This window comes from Anguilla anguilla, chromosome 13, assembly GCF_013347855.1.
Source record: "Anguilla anguilla isolate fAngAng1 chromosome 13, fAngAng1.pri, whole genome shotgun sequence".
NCBI classification, from domain to species: domain Eukaryota; kingdom Metazoa; phylum Chordata; class Actinopteri; order Anguilliformes; family Anguillidae; genus Anguilla; species Anguilla anguilla.
In genome coordinates this window covers 35,210,501-35,235,854 of record NC_049213.1, presented here as the reverse complement: position 1 = coordinate 35,235,854, position 25,354 = coordinate 35,210,501, and positions in this window count along the sequence as shown.

Below are 25,354 nucleotides of genomic sequence, written 5' to 3'. Positions count from 1 at the left end.
AAGTGCATCCTCCATCAAATAACTAATTTTTTTTTTTTTTTTTAAAGCATAAACAGCCTAACCTCCCACCCCCGCTGCGTCTCTGGACCTTGGTATTTTTAGGTCTTGGTTACATCCCTGACTCTGCTCAAGGTGAGGAATGTAATGCCCTACCCAAGCTTTGAACCCGCAACCCCCTTGCTTCCAAGAGTGTATTCTAACAGAGCAACACCCTTCTAGCTAGTTTATGGTTCTGTTCCCATGTCCGTTTTAGCATCGCGCTAGCATCTGCTTCCTGTTCTCATTCCAGAGGTGGAGAAACATGCCAATAGTTCATCCTTTTGTCATATTTTTGGGTTAGGCATGCCGTTCGACACATACCATGTTGCTTCCATCGAAGCGTGTATCCCTATAACACATGTAATAACACGTCTTCCCAATCAGAGACTGTCCTGAGAAAATGTAGAAAACAAATCATTCATTTCGGACGCCAACAGAAACATTCCATCCATCTGGTGCTTGTGCAGATCGTATGTCACCCGGGTTTATAATGTGTAAACGTGAAAGAGAAGGAAAACAAAACAGTGGCTTCCCAGCGAATCAAAGCGATCGCTCATTAATCTGTCATTTCAGTGTACTTTTATATACTTTTCCTGTCAATTCAATGTAAAAAAAAATAAAAAATGAATAAAAAAATCTAAATTAAGTCAAATTCAAACATAACTTATTACTGTTGATGCATGGCCTATAAATTAGTCTATTACTGCCATGACTCACAGATTCCACGTATTTAACGGAACAGAAAAATCGGGTTTTTATCAGCAATCATATGTTTCTGAAAGAAAAAAATATGATTTAACAAAAAAAAAATGGGTGGAGTGAATCTCATTCTTAAGACGAGCACAGTGAAGGATGTGCATGTACAATAACCTATTTCAAAGGTGCTGAACGTACAGTAGACATGATCATTCTAAGTGATTTGTGGGTGATTACATGTCTGATGTCCCTGCTGAAAATTCCATATTACACCAGCCTAAACTGGTCAACTTGGTATAAGCTGTGCTTTTGACACTTTTAGAGGGTCAACCGGCTGTTCACCAGTCGACCAATTGACCACCAGCTTACTCTACCAGCTTAACCGGCTTTGACCAGTGTTGTCCAACTAGAGACCAACTTTGACCAGCCACAGACCAGCTATGACCAGCTAGAAGCGTCGAACAAAAAACACAGTTTAAATCACTTTAAACCAGCGTAGAATCCCAGTTGGCCTTACTGTAGCTGGAATATTCAGCAGGCATATGTCAAGACTCAGCTGAGACAGATTGCAAATGTCGAGCAGAACCACTGGTCATATTCTAGCGCCCACTAACAGAAGAATGGGTTCCCAGGGGCGCAATCATGAGGTTCGTGGAAAATCACTTGCGGCCAAACATGAAATATTTTGAGCCAATTAGATGGTGTGGGACTGTTGTCTCTTTCACTGTTCGCTCTTGTTAAATACAACGAAGACTTCTGAATCTTCTATCTGCTCACTTCAGTGCCAAAGATTAAAACTGCGTTGCGACCGAAACCTCCATGTCTCGTTTGTGCAGAAACCGTTAAGCAATTTATTCCGGATTGTGATTGGTTGCTGGATGGAGGGGTTCAACCTTCGTCACGACCCGCACCCCCCTTCATTCTCCGCCTTGCTGCTATTTAGAAGCGCAGGTGGCGAGATGACTTCGGCCAGGAGAGGCGTTGCGCCTCCTCACCTTCCAGAATGTTCCAGACCGTCTGTGCGCTCCCTGGCTGAACCCTGCTGCTCCCCCTCTGTGGGACTAAAGCCTTCACTCTTCCTCATGGCCTGAGGGAAAAATTAGGCAAAATTTGTCACCCCTTAAGACTCTCGTTTTTAACGGCATTTTGTACAAGAGTAATACACTTTCGGTGCTGATATTAAAAATACCTGTTAAAATTTCTGCGTTTTTTATGTTTAGTTTTTTTTTTCTTAACGACAAGAGGAGGTAAAATATTACTTGTATAATTCTTGTTAAACGGTATGTTTGCAGTTTACTGCAGGAGGGTTGGAGGAACGTCTGGCTGAGACCGTTTGTTTTGTTGCGCTTGCTTTTCAAACAAACCACAAATGCGCTTTGAAATTTTCATCTTGTATTTGGGCAGTCGGACGTCAACGTTGGCGTTTTTTTTTTTTTTGCCGGAGAACCTGCTGCGTCACGCGATGCCGTTCGTCGTTTGATGGCGGGCGAACAGATTTTATTTGTTTATTTGCTCGCAAATCAACGGCTAGCCGTCGTTAGCGCGCCAGGGCAATCGATCCCATCCGACGCGCCTCGCTGCGTGACGTTCGAAGAGCTTTCCCCCCCCCCCCCGTTTTTGATCTCGAGGGATAAACAGCCCCGGGGGACCACTTCCTCACCCCCGCTATTTTTGTTTTCACAGTTTCTGTTTCCTCTCAGAAACCAAACACACGATTACACAAAAGGCTGAAACAACAACAGAAAGCTGATTTTCTCGACTGGGGAACGAAGCGCCCCCTGCGTACACTGTGCGACTCCTGCTTCTGGTTTCTTTTTGCGCTCTCCTGGTCTTGCGGTGGGATTCGGTGTTTTACTACACCTTGGCGGGCGGCGGAGTTGCAGACGGTCTCCACGTTAAAAGCCGCTTTGGGGAGTGCGATTTCTCTGCAGTTTGCGCATCAAATGGGCTGCAATACATCTCTTAAACATGTCAGTTTATCCCCACAACTGCCATTTAAATCAGTTATTTTTTAAATATATGTATATATATATATATATACATCAAACACATACAGGCAGTTTATTTATATACTGTATATTGGGGTTACGTCTATCGGAACTAAGATATACGACAAATAAACTTTCAATTTAATGCGAAACCATATATATTTGCACGCTTTCAACAATCTTTTTTTTTATGACCGTCAAACTAACAGAAACCAAACTTTGCAACCAAATATCCTGCTTTCGAGATGTGCCAGCAGGCTTTATGGCCTTGACAGCTGGAACACATGGTTTCATGATTCTATGTAAATCTCTGCTGAAAAAGAAGGAGGAGGAAGAGAGGGTAAATGAAGTTCCTGTCAGGCCACACCGCCATAACATACGTAGCCCTGCAAGCGTGAGGTTCAGCAAAGTGGTACCAGGGGAACAGATTATCAGTGTTCAACGGTAATCAGTGGAAATGTCCATCACGCAATTGTGCACAAATGTAATTAGAAATGAATACAGTTTTCGCAAAGGAATGTGTATCACAGAGAAGTATATTTTATATTCACTTTCCATTTAAAACACTTTTAAAAAGTAATTATGATTTGTAGTAGTAGTAGTAGTAGTAATAATAATAATAATAATAATAATAATAATAACAGCAAATATAATCGGATACCAAAGCACCTGTGGTGCTTGGTCACCTAAACATTGTGGTAATTATGAACAATGCTTTGCCATCAGTGCGGTTCAGTGATTTGACACCATACACAAACGGCAGCCATTTTGTCCATCTAACGTTTTTATCCCAAGAAACCAGTATTAGTACATGAATCTCCAATACGCTGACGGGCCCAGAAAACAAAGATGCTCTTCATGCATATTGTCTGGACATGTACTGTGTAGCAATAAAAGACACTTCCACAGAGGTCAAGCTGAGTTTACACACAGGTAGCTACAGTGTGTTGCTCGCTGTTGAATTTCCCTGATGTCAAACGGCATATACAGTGAATAATTTGTACATATTTATGCCTAACCTGGATCTATTTAGGCTTTGTTTGCTTATAGTTCTTGTCGGTTACGGTCTTCTACATGAACTGACTAGTGATTGATTTTGATGTATTACTTTAGCAGGTCATTACAGGTTGTATTCTGAATTCTGAATAAGCTGATTGGCTTTACTTCAATTGTATTTTTGCACTGTTGCATTTGTACATATACTTGTGGTATTGGTTTCACTTGAATTAATAAGTTCATGGTTAATAAGCTGATGTACTGACACTTGGTCAGTTGTGTCTTGATCTGTAAATCCTGTTGCATTTCTTTTTTTTTTTCAAATAATTACCATCAGCCAAATAAATAAATAAACCATAGATGAGAACTTACACAGATTCAGACACATTTTAGTCAACATTTCATACATTTCATACGTGGCATTCATTTTTAATTTTTTTTAAGGGGGGGTGGGGTGGGGTGGGGTGGTGGTGGGTGAAGTTTTTTCGCTTGCGTTTGCGAGTGCGTTTGCACAAAAACGCAACAAACCGTGAGTCAAAGACAAAACGCTAAGGACGCATGTTAATCCAGAGCAGGCTCGCCACCCAGAATTTTGATCAGCGTTAAGACCGACTGTGATTCGGGTGCTGAGAGTCTGAGAGGATAAGGTTTAGCCCATGCCCCAGCCTCTCTGGAGCGCTAATGTGACTCATTTATTATGGGAAACAAACCCTTCCTCGCCGTAACTCTTGTGTGGTTTTACGGTCTTTTACGGCTCATTCTGCCTTTGTCCGAAAGGTCACAGAATCCTGTTACCAGGAGCGCAGAGTGCAGAATCCCCTCTTTATAGTGCGCCACACATTTCTCAGGCCTGATGGATCTGAAGCCCCTGGTAACTAACCTCCATTGATCACTATATTGCAGGTCTGCGTACACACACACACACACACACACATATACGCACACACACACACACAGAGGCATATGCACACACACACACACACAGACATACACATACGCACACACAAACACGCACACACACACAGACGCATATGCACACACACACACACACACATACACATACGCACACACAAACACGCACACACACACACAGACGCATACGCACACACACACACACACACACACATGCGCACACACACACACACACACGCGCACTTACACACAAACAGACACACACACACACACACGGTCTGGGTGGGTGGGGGGAAAATGCTTGCACTCTCCGCTTCGCTTATTCTTGTGAGCCACCAACAGGTCACATATTTTACATATTTACATATCTTGCCCCACACGTAATGACGGTGACTCCAATTTGTCTGATGTTGACATGTCAGAAAATAAGAATAACTGACATAAAAATAAGGGGGAAAAAATGGTAGACAAATGGAAGACACTCGACAAAATCACGTGTTGATTTCTTCTTCTTTGTTTTTCCACTTTGCTTTGGTTAAGAAGACTGGATCTGCCTCCCTGTTGCTGTTTTTTTTTTTTTTTTTTAGCTGAAGGCGAGACTCAATCATTTACAGAATCCCAGACTCACTTCCAGCCCCGGCTTGTTCCAAAGTATTGATAAAATTTTTGGAATTCATTTGCTATTAAGATGGCGGGTAGGGGGGTGTGGGGGGGGGGGGGGTGAGGGGAGGCGGGAGTGAGTTCACTTGCTCTCACAGAATGGACAGGTTCACTGCAATAGCCCCAGACACTAGGCAATTTACTGTACGTATGCTTTCAGAAATACAGAATTCATTACACTGAATGGTTCAGGATTGGTTTGTTGTCACAGGACGTACATGTATAGCGATATATAGTGTGCGCATATTGAGTCATATTCTATATGGGGCAATGATTACTGAAATGCCATGGTCATACTTTATTACCAATATTAAATTACAAGAAGATGTCAAAGTAAAAACAAAGTAAGCCAGCCTTCCTTTTATGCAGAAGTGTTTTTTTTTTTTTTTTTAATGTGGACAAAACATCTTGCGGACACAACAGAATGTGAGAGGGCAAAATAATTGATCCAGTATACATTCTATTCAAAAAAAATCTACTTAACTTGTAACGGATACTGAAGATCAGTCTTTAGAGCACTACAAAAAGAATCATTAATCATGTGACCGTGCATTCCTGACAGTGTAATCTGAAATCTCCACACACCCTCGCTGGAAAACGCTGGTAATAATCCAGCTGCTATTGTATCGGGGCTTTGTGATGCGACCTGTGGAGATGAAAAAGGACTTCACTGACAGACAGATTAAGAGCCGTGCGAACATTTCTTACAATATCATATTCATACCACGTCAGTCCTCCAGAATACCGGCTTTCTCGTTTCCTGACAACTATGCAATGCGTGACGCAGTTATTTTCAGCCTCTTAAAACGTCTTGAATAATCCCCACGCAGTAAAGAGTAAAAAAAAAGGCAAATAATCATCTGGAGAAAAAACACAATGCAGCACTGACACCTGTACAGTTACCGCCTTGATGTTTATTCTCTCGTTTATTACACTCCCCCCCCCCCCCCCCCCCCCCCCCCCCCCCCCCCCTCGTCCACGAACTTCCAACAGCACAACAGCACCCCCCGCCCCCCCAGCCAACGAACTTCAAACTGCACCCCCCCCCCCCCCCGGTCGCCAACATCGGGTGACACCAACGGTGGACCGCACCGGGTGTCACCAACTCTAGTGACATTTGCCCCCTGGGGGGTACGACTTTACGCAAAAGGCTAGAACGCAAGCGGACAGACAGAGGAGGAAAAGGTTCGGCTAAAATGAAAAAGGTCACATCAACATCCTCATTAGCCACGTAACAAAAATGCCACAGTTATAACCGTTGTTGTGAGTCGATGAACAATTCCTACGGAATAGGCCAAACGCACTGAAACGCTCCTAAGACTGGAATAATGTGAGTAAGACACACTGGTCTCTCAGGCAGATTTAGACACTTCCTTGCTCGGTACATTGTAGTCATAACTGTATCCCTGGTATATACAGTGAAAGTTTTAAATGTAGTCATTTAGCTGGTGCTTTGATAACCCGAAGCATTACACAGCATTACAAGCGCAAATCGTGGGCCTCTGGGTGGCTCCTGCTGTGTAGACGCTCGTTCCAAAGGACTGGACGTTCGAGTCTCAGGCTATAGCCTGAGGTGTGCGTTGGCACGGAAACAATCGTCGGGGAATAATAAGAGGTAGGCCAACAAGTGCCATCAGTCTAGCAGCCACTCCTGGTCTCAGTTTGCCGTTGAAATTTTTGGAGCTTGGCATTGTTTTCAAATTTGCTTTCTAAAACATTGAGTGGGGACTGTGCAGTGAGGACATTGTATACAGCACATTACTTCATTATATTAAATGTTTTTCTGTCTTCTTTCCAGGTTCCTACACAATGCTCAGTTGATCCAATTCACTGACCCCTTTTAGCACTTTGCACACAATGAAAAAAAAAACACACCCGAAAGTATCCCAGCACAGGCATTTAGCCAGTTCGCCCAGCAGTGCTGTTCCCATTGTCAGCCCTATGGCCAGAGGTGTGAGTAATATCCTGGGCTAACGCACATAGGAAATGGCTGGGCAGGCCACTAACTGGCGCTCCCAGCACAGAGATAAGGCTGTCTCATCAAGCGGGCTGTGGCACTCTGGGCTGTCACTCTTCCTAGTGGAGTGGGGTGGGGTGGGGTGGGGTGGGGTGGGGGGGGGGGGGCTCTGATGTCACTCCCAATATCAAGCGCGACAATCATCTGTGCCACCCTGACTTGTTCTTAAGCCTTTGAAGAGTAGAGTTTGTTTTTTTTCTCTTTCTTTCTTTTTTTTGGAATTTTTGGTCACAAAAGTCAGTGTTCTAGAACCATTACCGCTATTTCAAACCAGCCATAGCTTTCAGTTGCCAGTGGGGATTGTGACTACATCAGCATAGGAATGTTGGGTTAAGAACATTCTAATCATACATTTGCGATCCTACACCTAAACCCTTTTCAAGAGTAGATTTCTTTTGGAAAGCTTTTGTTCAAAATTCAGAGTCAATGTTCTAGAATGCCATTGCTTTCAATTGCCTATCCCAGCATGCACTGGGCGAGAGGCAGGAATCTACACCAATCCATCGCAGGGCCCATTGCAGACATTTTCTGTCCGGCTCCCAGACTTGCCTGTGGGGTTGCAGTGTTGCAGTGAACAATGTTTAACGTGTTGGGGTGTGCCTGTTCACGGACCTCATCCCAGTCCGGTTACGTCCACTTCGTCTATTCCATCGGGCGTCACTGTTTCCACACGCCTTTCAGCAGTGGACACGTATGCCATTAACACCCACAGCGAGGTTCTGTCTACCCACAGACCGGGGTTGTATCGTTTGAAGCCCCTGGTGCTCGCTGACATCGGGGTTAAGCTGAGGAAACACAGAACGGTCCTCCGTGTTTGCTTATGCGGAGACTTTCAGCATTAACCTAGCAAACAAAAGCTGTTTTAATGAGACCTTGAACTAGCTAGGCTGACCCGCTATAATATGAAGCCCTGGGTGTATGTGCGTGTTGGTGTGTGTGTGTGTGTGTGTGTGTGTTAGAAACTTCGTTCCAACTGCTTGAAGGAGCAGTGCACTGGAGTGTAAAAGGCTCGTACGTTTAGCATTTTTATACGCTGATGTACGGGGAAACTAAAACACTGTATAATTCAAGATGTGGACAGAAGACAGTTAGGAAAATAGAGCCCCAGAAACTTACATGACCTTTAGAATGTCCTGGAAAAATCGCAAAACAGCATTCCGTAAGCGTTTATTGCAAAATTATTTTTTGTCTCCTTGAAAGACTTTCTTGAAGGGACAGGGTAGGCTGCCATCACTATACTGTACAGTATACCGGGTATTGATCTTTTCAATACAAGGTTCTTTTTCCATACAGGTGTATTTGTATTTGATACAATGTTGCAGTTTCCCTATGGAGTAGAATCATACAAAAATTTTGAAGACCTGCACACAGTAATGAATGTAAATCTATTGGCAAAAACAATATTGAAATATACGTGTTAGAAAATATGCCTTTAAAACTTTAGAATGCGCCTTTTTGCCAAAATGGCCGTTAAATATCTATCAAGAGCTGAACTGAAACACGAACAGTCCACTGTATATATAATCTCCGGGACGTCTGACCTCAGACGCGAGTGGTTTCCAGTTATATATCACCGGAGGAATCTCACACTCCCATCCGATCCAACCAAAACGAAACGTCGTTTACAATTAGGGATGATAACAGATGAGTGATCACTTATCCAACAATAATATGCACGGACATGTTTCACACGCAGGTAAACCTTAGGGTTCCACTTTCGTTTATTTACTTTGAGTGTGTGTGTGTGCGTGTGTGTGCATGCGTGTGTGCATGTGTGTGTGTGCGCGCGTGTGTGCGTGTGTGCATCTGCCTGTGTGTGTGCTTGCATGCGTGCGTGCCTGCATGTGTGTGTGTGTGTGTGCATGTGTGCTTGTGTGTGTGTGTGTGTGTGCATGTGTGTGTGTGTGTGCATGTGCGCGCACGCGCCTTAAGCATTTTTTTTTAAGGTTGGCGGCTGAACACCCTACGAGCCGTAACACCGATTGTAACTCCATCATCGAGACGCTTTTTAAACGATGACCGAAGCGGGTGCGTGTGCGTCACGGCCCCTTCCTGGGAGGGCCGCGCAGCTGCGGCGTCGTGCTGATATGTCTCCCTGAGCGAAACGAACGCGGCACCGGTGACCTCTGACCTCTGCTATCGCCCGGGACAGGGTGTCGCCCGAGAAACATGAATCAGTGCCTTGATCTTCAGGGCCGACTCCCTCCCAGGCTATTTATACGCTCCGTGATTGAGTATTCATGGGGTCGGGCCTGGTTAGGCACCGTACCCTTTTTGGATCTTTTTTTGATCATCCTTATCCTGGGCGTGGAGGGCCGCGTCTGCGTCATGCAGCGGGATTCCCAGAGCTGGGCGGGAATGCCGGCGTTCCTGGGAATGCCGGCGTTCCTGGGAATGCCAGCGCGAGCGGTGGGTTTCCCGGGTACGGGAGGAAGCGAGGGTTGCGATCCGCCGCTGCAGTGCGGTGCTGTTTGGTGATGTCATCTCGGGATGCCTCCAGTGTCACCTGTTTGCGCAGCAGGATAAAATAAAAAAGCAGGACTTACTTTGAATGCGTGGCACACGAAAAAACTATACCCTCCCCAGAGGTGGAAAGTCCACAGGTTAGAAAAGTAAGTGTCAGGCTGATTTCACTAAATTAGTTCCGCCTCCTGGCTGAAGAATTGTGCTAATTAGCAAATCCAGGTGATTGGAACAAGATACCAAGGAGGGCGTTTTACTTTGACAGCCTGGATTTTCCACCTTCCCGGCCATTGTCATCTACAATACCACGCAAGTAAGAGAAGCACGATTGTACATAAAGGTTCTTTTCATCTTCTACTGTATGTGCGTATGCATTTCCTTAAAGAGTTTACAATGGCAGCGTGCATTGCAGAGTAAATATTCTAACAACCAGCCAACTGGGGTTCCAACCAGAAGGAACCGACGAACAAGTAAAATACTGTTAAAATGAATATGTCTCTTGGCATTGTGTGAAAAAGGAAAACAACAGTTCTCGGGTTTTTCCTGCTGAGGCAAACTGCAAAGTTACATATAAACCGTCATAAACTTCAGTATACACAGGCTTAGGCCATACACTGCCTGTGTACACACTGGGCTTCAAAAACTTTCCATAGCAGCCAGAGATGAGAAAACAACCCGGCAAAGGTAAATAATTAAAGGTTGTCATTAAGGAGATTAGGGAGCTCTCGAGACAACGAAGCAACCTGTTATTTCTATATGATAAATTATAACGTGCGCACTGTTTAGTTAATATGAACGGGTCTTTGTGCCAATAGGAGAATTCTGTAAACAACGAAACCGTAATCATTGGACAGTGGCATCAGATAATGGCGTCCAATGTCTGGAGAAGGAACGCAGCGAGCTTGGGACCTCACTCTGAAATTCCCGTTAAGAAAACGACATTAAAAAAAACAAAAAACAGTCACACGTTCCTAACAGGATATTTTAAGCAACTGCAGCCTGTGATTTTGGAGGGGAGCTGATTTTAGAGGATGTTTGCATAAAGTCTACATTCATTTCTTTCCATTTTTCATGTAAAAAATGAAAAAGTCACAGAGTTCGGGGCTGCTGGACGTCTGGGTTCATCCTGTGAAGCCACACGGATGGGCCCCATGGCCTGGTTTCGGATCCAGACCGTGCCAGGGCTCACTGTGGCAGGCCAGGCCTGCAGGGAAATTTTTTTGACTGATGAAGACGTCGATGAAGACGTCGTAGACGTTGAAACATCAGTCCTACACTGTTTGTTAAAACAACGGTCTATTGCCCTGAGCAACGCATGCTCCCGTGTTCCTTATTTTGGGTCAGTGTCTCTAGTTCGTCCGTCCTGGGTGTTGAGCACCAATCTAGCCCTCTTTTATTTAGCTGGCTTGGAGTGCATTGGGCATCTTCTTTAATGCTCAACTGGCTCTTCCATCACCCTGGGACAGGAGGGCTTCTGTTGGCCATGATGACAGTGTGTCTCCATACACCATTTGCCTGTTGAGCTGCACAGCTCATATCTCTGTCAATCCTTACTTGCAAACTTTCGGTGTGATAACAAACGATGGCTGACATCATCGGCTTCAGGGCACAAGCCTGTCCTGGTCCTCCCGAATCGATGACGGAGGTTCTCCATGAGTGTTCCAAGGGTGAGCATAATAGGAAATGACAGATCGAGGAGAAAAATTGGGGAAAGCAAAAACCAGTCAATTTGCAGTGTTATAGGCTCATTGTTTTGAGACCTCCATCTTCTCCAGAGCTTCAGTCATTTACCGGTTGTTTGGCGCTAACCGATAGCCTCAAAACAGGATGCACCTTTCAGGTGTCAGTGGGAAGCCCCTGCATACCTCGTTTTTGGGAAGCTCGCAGTAGTACCACCTGCCCTGATTCCCATTAGGACCCCCACGCTGTTAAAGGAAAAGGATCATAAGGGACATAAAAAGAGGAAGCAGGCCCTTTTCTTTTTTCTTTCCGTCGGTCCCTCTGGGATTTCTCCGATCTGCTGCCTGAACGGTAGCATAACGGAACATCTGAGGACTGAGTCACTGTTTGTGCCGGAGTACGTTTTCCTGAGCTAGACTGATCAGTGACCAACAAGTAATGAGTAATGCTGACATGTAAGAGAGTGGGGGGGGGGGGGGGCGGCGTAGCGGGAGATTCCCTCTACTCCAGAATGAAATGCTTCAGTTTCAGATACACCTGCCAGAGAACAAATAGTCTCTGTCATGGAGAATAGTCTTGACTGTTCCACATTCAGGGAGGGAAGAGGGGTAACTGTAATTTATTATAAAATAATTGTTTATCTAAATGAATTCATCAATATCTCACAATTTTTTTTTTTTTTTTACAGAACAACCAACATTTTATACATGACATAAATGCCACGTGACATGAATGCAGAAGAACTGTGTCTTCCGAACGAAGGTTTGGTCCAGGAAAATGGTATGCAGGACAAAACAGCAAATAATCCACAGCACGGCTAGCTACCTGAAAACGTTTTGTTTTCTTCCCCATCCGTGTGAAAGGCTCACTTCTCGTAGCATGAACTAATGGGTATAAGTTCATGCGCGTTCCTGTCAATCATTCCAGCCCAATGCACCATGGAGTCGAAAATAATTAGTATCGCCAATCTCCTGTACCTCACACAATACCTCCCACACTAGCAACTGCTTGAATGAACAAGTGTTAAGCTACCATTCCTCATCTTAAATAGCCAGTGGCTATAAAAAAGTTTTTTTTTGTTTTTTTTAAACATTAAACAATTACTTTTGAAATGATTCCAGTGTGATTACCATAGACATCATAAACAGCTTGTTCTTTTAACCCAATGGACACAGTCGCTCCTGTTCCTGTTTCTGGTCCCAGAGCACCATCCTTGAAAAACAGACCATAATGAATAAACGAGGACAGCCAGTGCCATGCCAGCCAGGCTTTCGCCGTAACCGTGGGAAACTATTTGTGCAATATGGGATTAATGCGCCCGTCCCACCCCGACTGACTGAGGCCGGTGTCGGCTAGGTGATTAAACCAAAACAGCAGCGGGGGTGGGTGGGTGGTGGGGGGGGGGGGGGGGGGGGGGGGGGGGGAAAGCTGCTAATTCAAAGTTTATAAAAACACTTAACCTTCGAGGACTTTAATTTAACACGTCCTGAGGGAGCCGTTGGCCTACTGGGGGGGGATGGGAGGGGGAACTACTGCTCTGTACCAGCGGTCAACAAAAATATTGAAAAGGAAGGAAAAAAAAGTGAAGCTAAAACAGGACTTTAGCTGGTAGTTTAATTTACAGTTCCAGTTGCTCCAGGAGACTCCGTTTCATAACACCCTGTGGGGAAGTATTTATGTTATTTGAACATGTTTTACCGCTTGTGTTCATTACAGTTTGCCAAATGCTGAAAAACAGATTTAAAAAAAAACATTCAAAGTGACCTACTCCATGGCACCAAGTTATGAATACACTGTCAAATAATGTACAATCAGGGCTACATGGTTGTTGTTTTCTTTTTTCATCATCATTTGTTTTTCAACAATATGCAAAAGGTCCAAATCTGGCACACAGATTAGGCTCATAAATTAGGCAAAGGAAAAAGCAGCCGTGGGAATTAATTTCACCTTGTACAACCCTGGGTTTCGCAAAACGTCAGTGGTCATATCAGACAGCGAGAGAACCACCAAGCGGGGGAACCTGTCCATAATTCTCTCTTCAAAAATAAATTTTCAAGTGCCGGGACTTGATGGTGTGACATAAAAAAATGCACTGTGGGAGAGTACGGCTTGTGCATGTTTTTGTTTTTACCTATTTTTAGCCCGCAAAAGCCCTGTCAGCACCTCCTATTCCAGCATATAGAATTACAGGTGTTTGTGCGATACGAGCCGTTGAAGGTCACTTCCCCTCCGACGGTCTTAAGCTGATAAAGTATGAGGCCGAGGCCTGGGGGGGGGGGGGGGGAGGAGAGTGAGAGAGAGAGTGAGAGAGAGGTGTGTGTGAGAGAGAGAGAGGGAGAGAGAGAGGTGTGTGTGAGAGAGAGAGAGGGAGAGAGAGAGAGAGGGAGAGGTGTGTGTGAGAGAGAGAGGTGTGTGTATGAGAGAGAGTGAGAGAGAGGTGTGTGAGAGAGAGAGAGAGAGAGAGGGAGAGGTGTGTGTGAGAGAGAGAGAGAGGGAGAGAGGTGTGTGTGAGAGAGAGAGAGAGAGAGAGGTGTGTGTGTGTGAGAGAGAGAGAGAAAGAGGTGTGTGTGAGAGAGAGAGAGAGGGAGAGGTGTGTGAGAGAGAGAGAGGGAGAGAGAGAGGGAGAGGTGTGTGTGTGTGAGAGAGAGAGAGAAAGAGGTGTGTGTGAGAGAGAGAGAGAGGGAGAGGTGTGTGAGAGAGAGAGAGGGAGAGAGAGAGGGAGAGGTGTGTGAGAGAGAGAGAGAGAGGGAAAGAGAGAGGGAGAGGTGTGTGAGAGAGAGAGGTGTGTGTGAGAGAGAGAGAGAGGGAAAGAGAGAGGGAGAGGTGTGTGAGAGAGAGAGGTGTGTGTGAGAGAGAGAGAGAGGGAAAGAGAGAGGGAGAGGTGTGTGAGAGAGAGAGGTGTGTGTGCGAGAGAGAGAGAGGGAGAGGTGTGTGAGAGATATAAAGCACGGGTCGGAGCCGAGCCCAGCAGCCCGTGTGCACACACTCACACTCACACTCACACACAGCCTGGTGGAAAACGGGAACAAGCAAACACCGGGAATATCGTACGGTTGAAACATTCCCAGCTTTTCCGATTCATGTCCCACATTTACCCCCGACGTCTCGAAGAATATGGGAGATTGCTACACCTCGATCGTTTATACCCCAGGGGTGTCCAATCTTATTCTAAAAAGGGCTAGTGTGGGTGTAGGTTTTTGTTTGAGCCCAGCTCCGAGACACCTGATTCTACTTATCACTGTTTTGATTGAAGACCATCAGCGCTTCATTAGTTATCAGTTGCCATAGTACCGGGCTAAAACAAAAAACCTGCACCCACACCGGCCCTTTCTGGATAAGACTGGACACCCCTGGATTAAACATTCCCAGCTTTTTCGATTGATGTCTACCCAATGTCTCAAAGAAGAATAGAATATGGGAGATTGATAAACCTCAATTGTGTATACTCCTACCAACATGCCCCCCCCCCCAGTCCTTGGTTTTCTTACAGCTGCCATGGTATTTATTTATTTATTTTCATTCATTTGTATTTATTTATTTTTTTAAAGAGCACTGCCATACTATAGCGCTTGCTAAATTGAACTTTATCCTTTACGTCACAGGTGTTCAATCTTATCCGCAAAAGGGCCGGTGTTGGTGCTGGTGCTGGTTTTTTGTTCCAGCCCAGCACTACGACACCACATTCAAATTCAAATTAACTAATCGTGGTCTTCAATCAGGACCTTGATGTAAGTAGATTCAGGTGTGTCAGCGCTTGCCTATAAACAAAAGTCTGCACCCCTACCCACAACCCCTTGCTTTACAGTGTCCGTCACAGGAGGAAAAAAACCACACAAATATTCCGCTCGCTAGATTTCGCTCCAAAGGTCTTATAACCTAAATATGTAAACGCTGTGTGGGGCGCTGCTCGAGTCCCCACTGAGTTCCGAAACACGTCGGCTTGCTTGCCTCCCACTCAGGGCTGCAAGTGACCGGGGAGGAAATGAACAGTTGAATATTGCAAAATTTCCCAGGAAGAAATTGGAATGATATTTAGGTAAACAGGCGTCTCTGGCGTCTGCACATTTAGTTTAGATGCTCCCACCGTGCTGGAATGAAATAATATTTGTGTATTAAAGTAAACATTTCGGCAAATAAGCTACACGTGATGCTTCAGAAGGAGAAGAAGGGGGGGAGGATATCGCACCGTCTTGCCTGGGCCCTGTTGTGTTTTTGTGAAACCAGTTACACATTTCGGTGACATCGCTCCAAATAACCGGCTGCCGGACCCACTTGTAGTTATTCGTGAATCTCTGGACACGTCTTTGGTTACCAGTTTCATGGCTTTCCATCAAGCAAGAGAACGCGAGGCTTAGCAGGACATTGCTTCCATTGAGCTGTGGGTATCTCATCGCTTATTGCAGGGTAGACTGGTTCAATCTGACTTGATTTTATTTCATCCTGTGTAGGAGTTTGTATTTATGCACCCCTTACTGTAAGGATATACTGAAACCTATTTTTTTTTATTTGTTTCATTTGGCCATCTATTTCTTGGCTTTGGTGTGTAATAACATTCTGAATATCATGCATTTATAAAATCCCCCAGTTATGCATTGTGCAAACACTACGTGGGACGAATAGACGGACCAGTATGAGAAATGGCTAAAATTTTACTTTGCTTGAACGAGCCCACGTCCAGCGTTTACAATCGCAAATTTTTTTTTTTTAAAGAAAAGTGAACAAAAAAAGACAGCGGTGCCGCTGAGAGAAATTTTGATTGCGGAACCTGGGTCGGGGGGGCTCAGAGAGGGAGAATATTTGGGTTGGCAGTCTCCAGCCCCCCAACAGAACCAGCTCCGGTCATAACACCCAGCCAAGCCAACCTCAGATTTAAAAAAAAAAAAAAAAAAAAAACAACCCAAAAGCGCCCAAATGCGCCTTTTCTCTTCAGTTAACGAGATGCCAAAAAAACAGGGGAGGGCGTTCGGCCTCAGCACAAGCGTCACCGCGCGGCACAGCCGGAAGCTTCCGTCTCTAAGGACCGACTGTTGCCTCCGCCAAAAGACTGTGCGACTACACGATCAATCAATCAATCAATCAATCAATCAATCAAATTTTATTTATATAGCGTATTTTACAGCAGTTGTCACAATACGCTTTACAAACAACCCTAGCCTAAACCCCCACAGGAGCAAGCCTAAGGCAACAGTGGCAAGGAAAAACTCCACGTGGCAGATGGGGAGAAACCTTGGAAGGAACCAGGCTCAAGAGGAAACCCATCCTCCTCCGGTTGACCACTCTATTATAAGATGAGACCGAGTGATTCCCCTCGGGGCGGGGGGGGGGGGGGGGGGGTGGGCCGGGGCTCTCGCATGATCTCACGCCAGCCCTGTTTTTTTTTTTTGTTTTTTTTTAAGGCATAAATTACACTTCCCTTAATATGTGTTATTTGAGTGGATTCCTTACTGGAACAGCAGTCACCGGGCCCATGTTCTGCTTCCCCTGGTGTTAAACCCACTGGCGTGGTTCTGATGCGAGGCGTGCCCTGGTGATGAGGAGCCATGCCCAAGCCTGACCCACCTGACAGGCCCTCAAAAAGAGGGCAGGACCCAGGAAGGGTACACAGGACGTGGAGAGGGGTAGGAGGAGCCAGGCGGTGAAGCAACAGGAAAAGGAAAGCCTCTACTGGGCATGTTGAGGGCAAAAGCGCTTGCTGCCCTTTGAATTCAGTCGTAGAAAACCAAGGTGATTTAACTACCAAAGAAAATGTTATCGGTCAATTTTTTTGTGATCATAAATTTCATCATGTGTGGCAGTTTGTGAGATGATGGTTGTTTTGGTCCAGAGGTCTTGGGAAAATGTTTATTAAAATGTACATATTTTATTACATATTTTTTACAATCTGCTTTTCATATGACACTTAACATTCATTAATAGAGTTTCAGAAATACCATCGAGGACGTTTTATTTTGCCTTCAAAAGTCTGATATTCCCCATTCACTTCAATGGGAGCTCCAATGTTTTGCCCTCAACACGCGCAGTACAGGCTTACTTCCGGGACTTCACAACCTCAGGCTAGCTGAAGGCGTGCTTGCCTGTGTTGTTAAATACACATGTCTGTGAGTCAGGGCAACTCTCACAGTCTGAGCTTGACTCATCCAGCGCCTTCGACCTCGGCCTATTGAAAACAAGTGTTAGGAAATGGTCAAAAGACAAATACAGGAAATGAGAGCAGCCCGATCCTAGTCCATTGACCTTACGGATTCATAAGAGAAAGTGGCAAATGACCAGATGTGGAAAATCCAGGTCCAGGAAACAAAAAGTCCTCCCCGGTATTTTGTTCCAATCACCTGGATTTGCTAATTGGCACAATTCTTCAGCCAGGTGGTGGACCAGCTTAGTGAAATCAGCTGGCTTTCTGGAGTTCATAGGTGGACAAAACACATGGCAGGACTTTTAATTTCTGACTTCGGGCTTTCCACCGCTGCATATGATGCAGAATTTAAGAATTTTAATTTTGACTACTTGGCTGAACTTGTGCCAGTTGCACTCACAAGATGTTTAAAAAGGAAGAACAAGTTTACAGTAACAACAAAAGGTTGACTTGCACAAGGCATGATGCATTTTATACCATAGTATAAACTTTAAACAGCTTTAAGCAACTACTTTCTACCAGGAATTCAACAACACTTCCTTTCTCTGAATACTGTCATAATGTGTGTGAAGAAGTTCAAACAGCACGCAGCATTACAGTGTCAACTACAAAATGCTACATACTGCAGACAGTAAACACACACAGCGCCCTCTAGCTGTCACTCCAGGGAAAAGCAGACCCTCTGGGATCTTCATCAGAAGACATTTAAACATGCTATACTGCAATTGACATTAGGCTTTTTAACATGCTATACTGCTTTTATGCTGTTACTTTCTCCTTTTTGGACTGTAGGAAGCTAAAGCTGTGTGTATCACTGAATCTGCATGGAGATTTTCGCCACAGAGATTTTGAAGAGTCCTGAGTTTTGTTTTATTTTTGTTTTGTTTTTTTTGCAGACATAGACAGACAGACAAACATATCAGCAGATAGACAGAGAGACAATTACACACTAGTCATTTTCTTCCAACTCGGTATATCCATTTTGTATTTATCATAAAGATTATTTATTATTACTCATTTATTTTAGACTCTTCTCTGCAACAATGTCCCATACATTGTCTCACGTAAAACTGGATCAGCCTCACTGGTAATAATTATTAAGGCTGTATGTATAAGTAAAGTGTTAGCTTACTGTTAACAGGTTAGGAATTTTTTTTTTCTTTTTTTTTCTTTAGTGAGATGGGGAAAAACAATCGCATTTTGCAGAATTCCAGATTGTGCTTGACAGCAATTGGACAGCAAAGAACACAGACCTAAAAGGTGTCTTGCCATAAACACTTGCAAACTGCAGTTACAGAATTCCTCAACCTCAATAGATTAGTTTGTGTTCTGTTTGTTTTCTTCTGTTGTTCCATGTTTCTAATCAACGAAAATGAGAACTATTGCAACATGGTGGAATAAATTTGCCATGGATCTAAACTGCTCATCTGACTTCAAAGAACATGATGCACAATCTAATACTCTGTAGATACAGTGATATATTATTCAGTGGTGGAACATGGGTATGTTAGCCAGATTAATAACAGATTACATTGTAGGTGGTATTTTTTGCAACAAAAAAAAAACATATTGTTCAAATTCACATTCACAACTCCTTGGGCTATGATTGCAACAGATAATATTTTCTGGAAAAAAAAAATGACAGTACCTAAATTCATTTCAGATGTAAAGACATCTGTGGAGAATATGTCTCTTTTTCCCTTGGAATATTTTGCAACATACATGTTTGTCAAACAGGTAAGGTTTATAAATTCAAAAAAAATGAACACATTGTCGTCAAGAGGTTGGACGAGAATCATTTGATCCAATATGGCGCCATTATTATTCCATGCCAATGCACTGCTATCATAGACACTTTGATTCCACCTCAGAATCTGATGGATAAACTCCACACCCTGTTCTGCTGAAGCATTGAGGAAGGCTAAGCCAAATGCCACATTCTTGGGGGAACAAGGATAACCTTTAGGCCAGTAAAATTTAATATCAAAACATTTGACGGAAATTGTGTTGGTGCACACTGTGTTCTAGACCAGGGGTTTCAAATATTTTTGATCCAAGGACCCCACCCCCCCTCTACCCCCCTCACCCAAGCTGCTGGAGCAATTGGGCAAGAGGCAGGAACACACACCCTGGACAGGTCGCCAATCTATAGCAGGGCACACGCACCATTCGCTCACAATTCACTCACACACTTATACCTATGGGAAATTTAGAGTCTCCAATTAGCCTACCTGCATGTTTTTGGACTGTGGGAGGAAACCGGAGTACCTGGAGGAAAACCACACAGACATGGGGAGAACATGCAGACACACACAGAAAGGCCCAGGCCAGGATTCAAACCCCAGGACCTTCTTGCTGTGAGGTGACAGTGCTACCCACTGCTATATATATAATGTATATATGTGTTCTGCATATATCATGTATAAGGTATGCCTTATTGATAATTTATGGGATTTTCCATAATAAACGAAAATGTGTCAAACATTTAGGATTTCTTTATGCAGACAAATGTTCTCCAATGTGTGCTTTTGGAAGGTGTAATCCTGGACTGTCACTAGTGACAACCCATACTTTGCTTCTGATTCAACATGATTGATCCAAACTCTACATTTGCATTCACATGCAGCGACCTGAAATGGAGCAATAAGATGAATAAATTCAGATGCTGAGAACACCCAGCACTGCAAAAATTAGATGCTGGCTAATGTTTAACCCTTCACAAGCAGTGCTTCTCCATCGCAAACTAATTTTCACGTTCCCTGTTCAAATACAAACACGGCGTCTGTAATATCACAGAATATAACTCTAAGTCTCCCTGTGGTCTCTCCTGTCAGATTTTGTTTCCCTTTTTCAGTCCAACTGGAGCTACAGCTGCCGACTCAGATGTTTTTAGTAATATGTTGTTGTGGCTAACAGGAAAGCTGACTTGCTGTTTTTTTTTTTTGTTTTTTTTAAGTGACATTCTACCAGTTTTCACCACTGTAAATTTGTCTGTGAAGGGCAGCGACCATTCACTGTAAAATGTAAAAACTAGTTTTCCGGAATGCGCTTCTGTGACGCAGGCAAATGGAAGCCAGGGCTAAAAATGGACAGGAGTGGATCCGTAGCCATGGCGACGTGGAAGCCTTGTCTCGTTGCCAGGGCAAAGTGACAGTTGGGGAGTTTGTGCGCGAACCTGGTCGAGCCGCAGCCCCGTTACTTGAAACCAGCAAAGCTGTGTAAACATAACAAAAATGAAGAGTTGCAGGACGTCCCATTTGGAACTTATTAACTCCCCTCTTGCAACCCTGTGTTTAAATTATTACAGCCAAACCCGGGAGTTTGGCCACTACAGAGCTGCCGTACCCAAAGCCAGTTGACCTATGGGGTCAGGGATTTGTGTAGCCCTATAAATGTCAAGCATAAAAATCTATTCAGAACTTTATGGGGAGAAATATACACTGCATTTAGCAATGTAAAAAAAAAAAAAAAACTGCCTTGCAGCTGTACGTATCTGAAGTACTTATAGAAGAATTAGCCATGATTTTGATCATAGCATTTATAAGCCTGTTTGCAGTCCAGACACACTCAAAAGCCTACTGTGCATGTGAGAAAGGGAAAAGAGAAAGATTTCCGTTCATTAACTGCAAAGACTTCATTTGATTGGTTGATTTCTCTTCATTTCAATTTCTGAGTCACTGCTAAATGACTGATTAACTGCATAATGATCCGCCCCACCCTCACCCTGATTCCCATTCCCTTCTTCCGCATCTTCTCCTATCTATCATATATTTCCCTACCTCTGTAAAGGTAGGGAAATAGATTGGTTGGTACGGCACAAACAGCCCCCACTGCATTGCGATTGGCCGCCCCTGGTGCCCCCCCAAACCCCCCCCCCCAAAACGCCATTGGGCCTTCAATCTGTCAATCTGACCATTCCTAATGTCATTGGATCAGTGCTCTGTCAGTCCAGCTCCTTGATGAGGAGTGTGCTGTCAGACAGAAGCTTACCTAGCCTACCACCTTCAGAAGACGGCAGACATCATACTAATGGCTACTGACTTAATGGTTTCTATTTATTTTTTTAGGGAGAGTTGGACAAACCAAATGACGAAAAAAAGGACAGGATATCCGAGCAAGAACTGCTTAGCGCACCTAATTAATGTGCTGTCCTATCCATGCAAAACAGTTACTTGATACATAACGCATCGTAAGCCAATTTTAAATGCTGTATTTATTTCTGATATAATTTTCCCATTGGAAATTTCCCATGAGCCACCTCCCCCCCCCCCCCCCCCCACCCCCTGATTGGTTCTTGGCCCCCATGGGCTCCGCCATTGAAGACAAATAAATCCTAGGATCGCCACTGATGTGAGCTAAGGGACATGTAGATATTTCTCTATTTGAATGCAACTGATAACTTGATAGCCCCCCAGACAGGCCCTTTGCTTTGTTCAGTTTTTCATCAGAAAAGTGCTGGTGGTGCAGCATTAGGAGACCTCACTGTTCGTGTTTTTGCTTGAAATCTGAGGCCAGCGCAAATCACGCTTTTATTCTACTAAGTGTAAATGTGTCGGGGAAACTTTTTTTTTTTTTTTTCTTCTAACCTTCATAATTCTGAAATCCAGACTGTGGTTTGTGTATTTTATTATAACGGGCCCAAATACAACTACGCTCGCAAACCAAAATTAAGAAATGGTTTGGGGCCCTCAGTCAAATTAGCACTGCTTCCTTGTAAATCTATCTTTGTTTGTACGTCTTATAGAAAAAAATAAAAAACATTTCACGCTAGTCTAGCAAAATTGGACTCAGGCCTTTCACCATACCCCATAATTATGCTTCCCAAATTCTCCATTATGTCTCAGTATTTAGATTTAATTTTATACTGGTTTTAATCCTGGGCGTCAATCCTTCAGTCCAGGGCAAATTATTTTGGAGGGAAACCCATGTTCAGCTCTGAGTGCTGTCTGATAATGTGTCTGTATATACAAACCGATTACATCTACAGTACAAATGGCAACCTGCACAAACACAAAAACATGCGCGTCTACAGTGTGACAGATATGATGATGAGTTTAATAATTATTTCATCTGAGATTATCGTAGTGTAAACTATCTTCAAGCAAAGCCTTGTCATTTTATCTTGGACACTGCTGTGTAGTGAACAATGTTCCTTTAGTTAGTGTTATATGCTCAGGGAATGTATAATGACTTGCATTTACAAAGTTTAAATATTTTAAATATTGAACATTTACTGTATGTTCGATGTGCTGTTTAGGCTTAAAATAAATTGGAAAGAAATAATAAATTATACAATAAATTATTAAAATTTAAATTGTTGTATTTTCACTTCACTTTAAAAAAAAGTCTTTATTTATTTTTTTTATTTCAGAAAAAAGATTAAAGACAGAGTCGTACCAGGTTGCATAGGGCTCAATATTTAGTGAGTTCTATGCAACGAACGTTATATTCTTGTGCTTAGATAAGTGAATTACAGCTTCAGGTCACAAAATTACGAAGGGCGAAATATAGCCTATTTTCTTCTGTCTTCTACAATGAAACTTTTTTTCCTCAGCTTTGAATTAATGGTGCCTTGGACCTGACAGGTTCTACTTAATTACAGAATGGGATCCGTCTGCCAAAACGAGTTGGCTCGAGCTCAGGGCTCCATAAATCGTCTGCAGTTTAGACGGGAAAACATAACTTCCTGATTTATGCTGTAACGCAATCCTTAGGGCCGCCTTCCATTTCGCAGATTCGCTGGAGCCGGCCGGCTCTCTCTCCCCCCCCCTCCCAAAAACGAGATGAATCTCCCCGTAAGTTGACAACACACCAATTATATCGCCCGTTCTGCTGTCCATCATGCAGAAACTCTCAGGTGGACGTCAGGAGCCCATCTGGAATATGCAATATGCCTGTTTATATTCAATGTGTGGAACGCTGTGCCATTTGCAGAGTGCTCCTTCTGTGATGTCACAGGTACTTCGGTTCCAGAGTAAACTGCTAACGCTCGCTGACGGATGGAGCGATGAACTGCCCAACAATGAGAACTAGAGGCAGTAAAGTACACTGCGGTGTTGATGCTCAGATTTATCAGCAAAGTCAAGTCCTGGCATTTTATGAATGTGCGTTTTAATATTTTTGAACCAGGGTTTATATTGGAGTTTTACAGTACATATGTAATGAGCAGTGTTTAGATGATTAAATGAGGTAGTTGCTGGATATCCTCACGTCCCACTCTATTTCACAGAGGCTATTTGACGGGATAGTGATGTTCCTCTCCCTCCTTTTTTTATCCAGAACAGTTATTGCATTTTAAGATGGATGGATTTAATGCTCAGGAACCCCGAATATGAACAATCACTGTAATTAACCAATGGGTCTATGTGTTGCTATATCATTATAAAAATTTTGATAGTTTTTCTGAGACTTTTCAGGTACACGCGTGATAATGGGCGTGATATTTGTGGAGATGTTGAGCTGGATTTTATCACCCAAGCCTGCTTCTGGCAGTCAACGAGGAGATCGTCTGTTTTCGTTACGATCCCGCCTTGTTTTTGCACACCTACCACCCAAGCCCTGCTAAGCTCTCTCACTTCCCTCCCCCCATACAGGGGGGGGGGGGTAATACTGAGCATCGCTCTCCGCTCTCTACCTGTCCAGCGTGTCATCGCTGGCCCTCGCTGTGCGTCCGTCGGTCCCCCGGGGGCCCTGGCTCGTTCGCGGAGGGAAACTCCACTTTGAGAGCCCCATTCATAAATTTCAGACTACGCGGGGAAATAGGTTTTCCCGATTCTATGCCCAGCTCCCTAATAAAGCAGTAATTTATGGGCTGTGTTGCAATGTTTGCAGCCAGCGCCTAATTCCAGCACGCGTTTGTTTTATAGTGGCGTTAGGCGAGGTCGGAGCCCAACGGACTAGCTGCGGACAGTTGGAACGCAAGCGATCGAATCCCGGGATTTGTCTTCTCCTAGTTTGCTGAGTTTTCCAGGTTCTTGGAGGTCGCGAGAGAAACGCGATCGTTCATGCCATGCCTCCAAGGCCATGAGGAACTCTCACCTGGTTGTCGTGACAAAAAGGTAGACGGCTCCTCATCTCCTCCTGCCTTGATGTTGGAGCGCAGGTATGTCATGACCCTGGCCCACCTCTGCCTGCCAGAGAGCACCCACAGTCCATAAATGAAAATACCTACAGGAGGTTCCAGTCTAATCTTTGGCCGTGGTTACCTACATCACCTTGAACACAGATGTTGCTGGAAGCACAAGATAACACGCAGTTACATTTTTATCCCCAAAAACCGTTGGGAGATTGACCTTAGTCAGTGGTGAGTCTTAACAAGAGGCATCAGGGGGTCAAACTACTTATGTTTTTTTAATTAATATTTCAAAGTTCATTAGCAGCACTCTGTGTGTGCTTAAACGAGCTCCTCGCTGCATTTCGTGTTTCGAAGAGGACGCGCGCGGTGTGACGCGACACAGATCGGGGCCGGTTGCGAGGAGGCCCCCCCCCCCCCCGCTTCTCGCTAGCCAGCGCAAACACAATGTGAATAGGACCCCATTCATGGGGTCTCGCTCGCGGGCCGACCCCGGTTTGTGTTGCAACAGCACCCCAGTTGTACCCCTCTCCCTCAATAAATAGAGGGATGCATTCATGGGCACTATCAATCCATCACCTTTCCCATTTGCCATGATATCGTGTAGTGTAGTGTAGTGTAGTGTGTGTGGGGGGGGGGTGTTTGTGTGCGTGTGCACGCATGTGTGTGTGTGTGTGCGTGCGTGTGCGTGTGTGCAT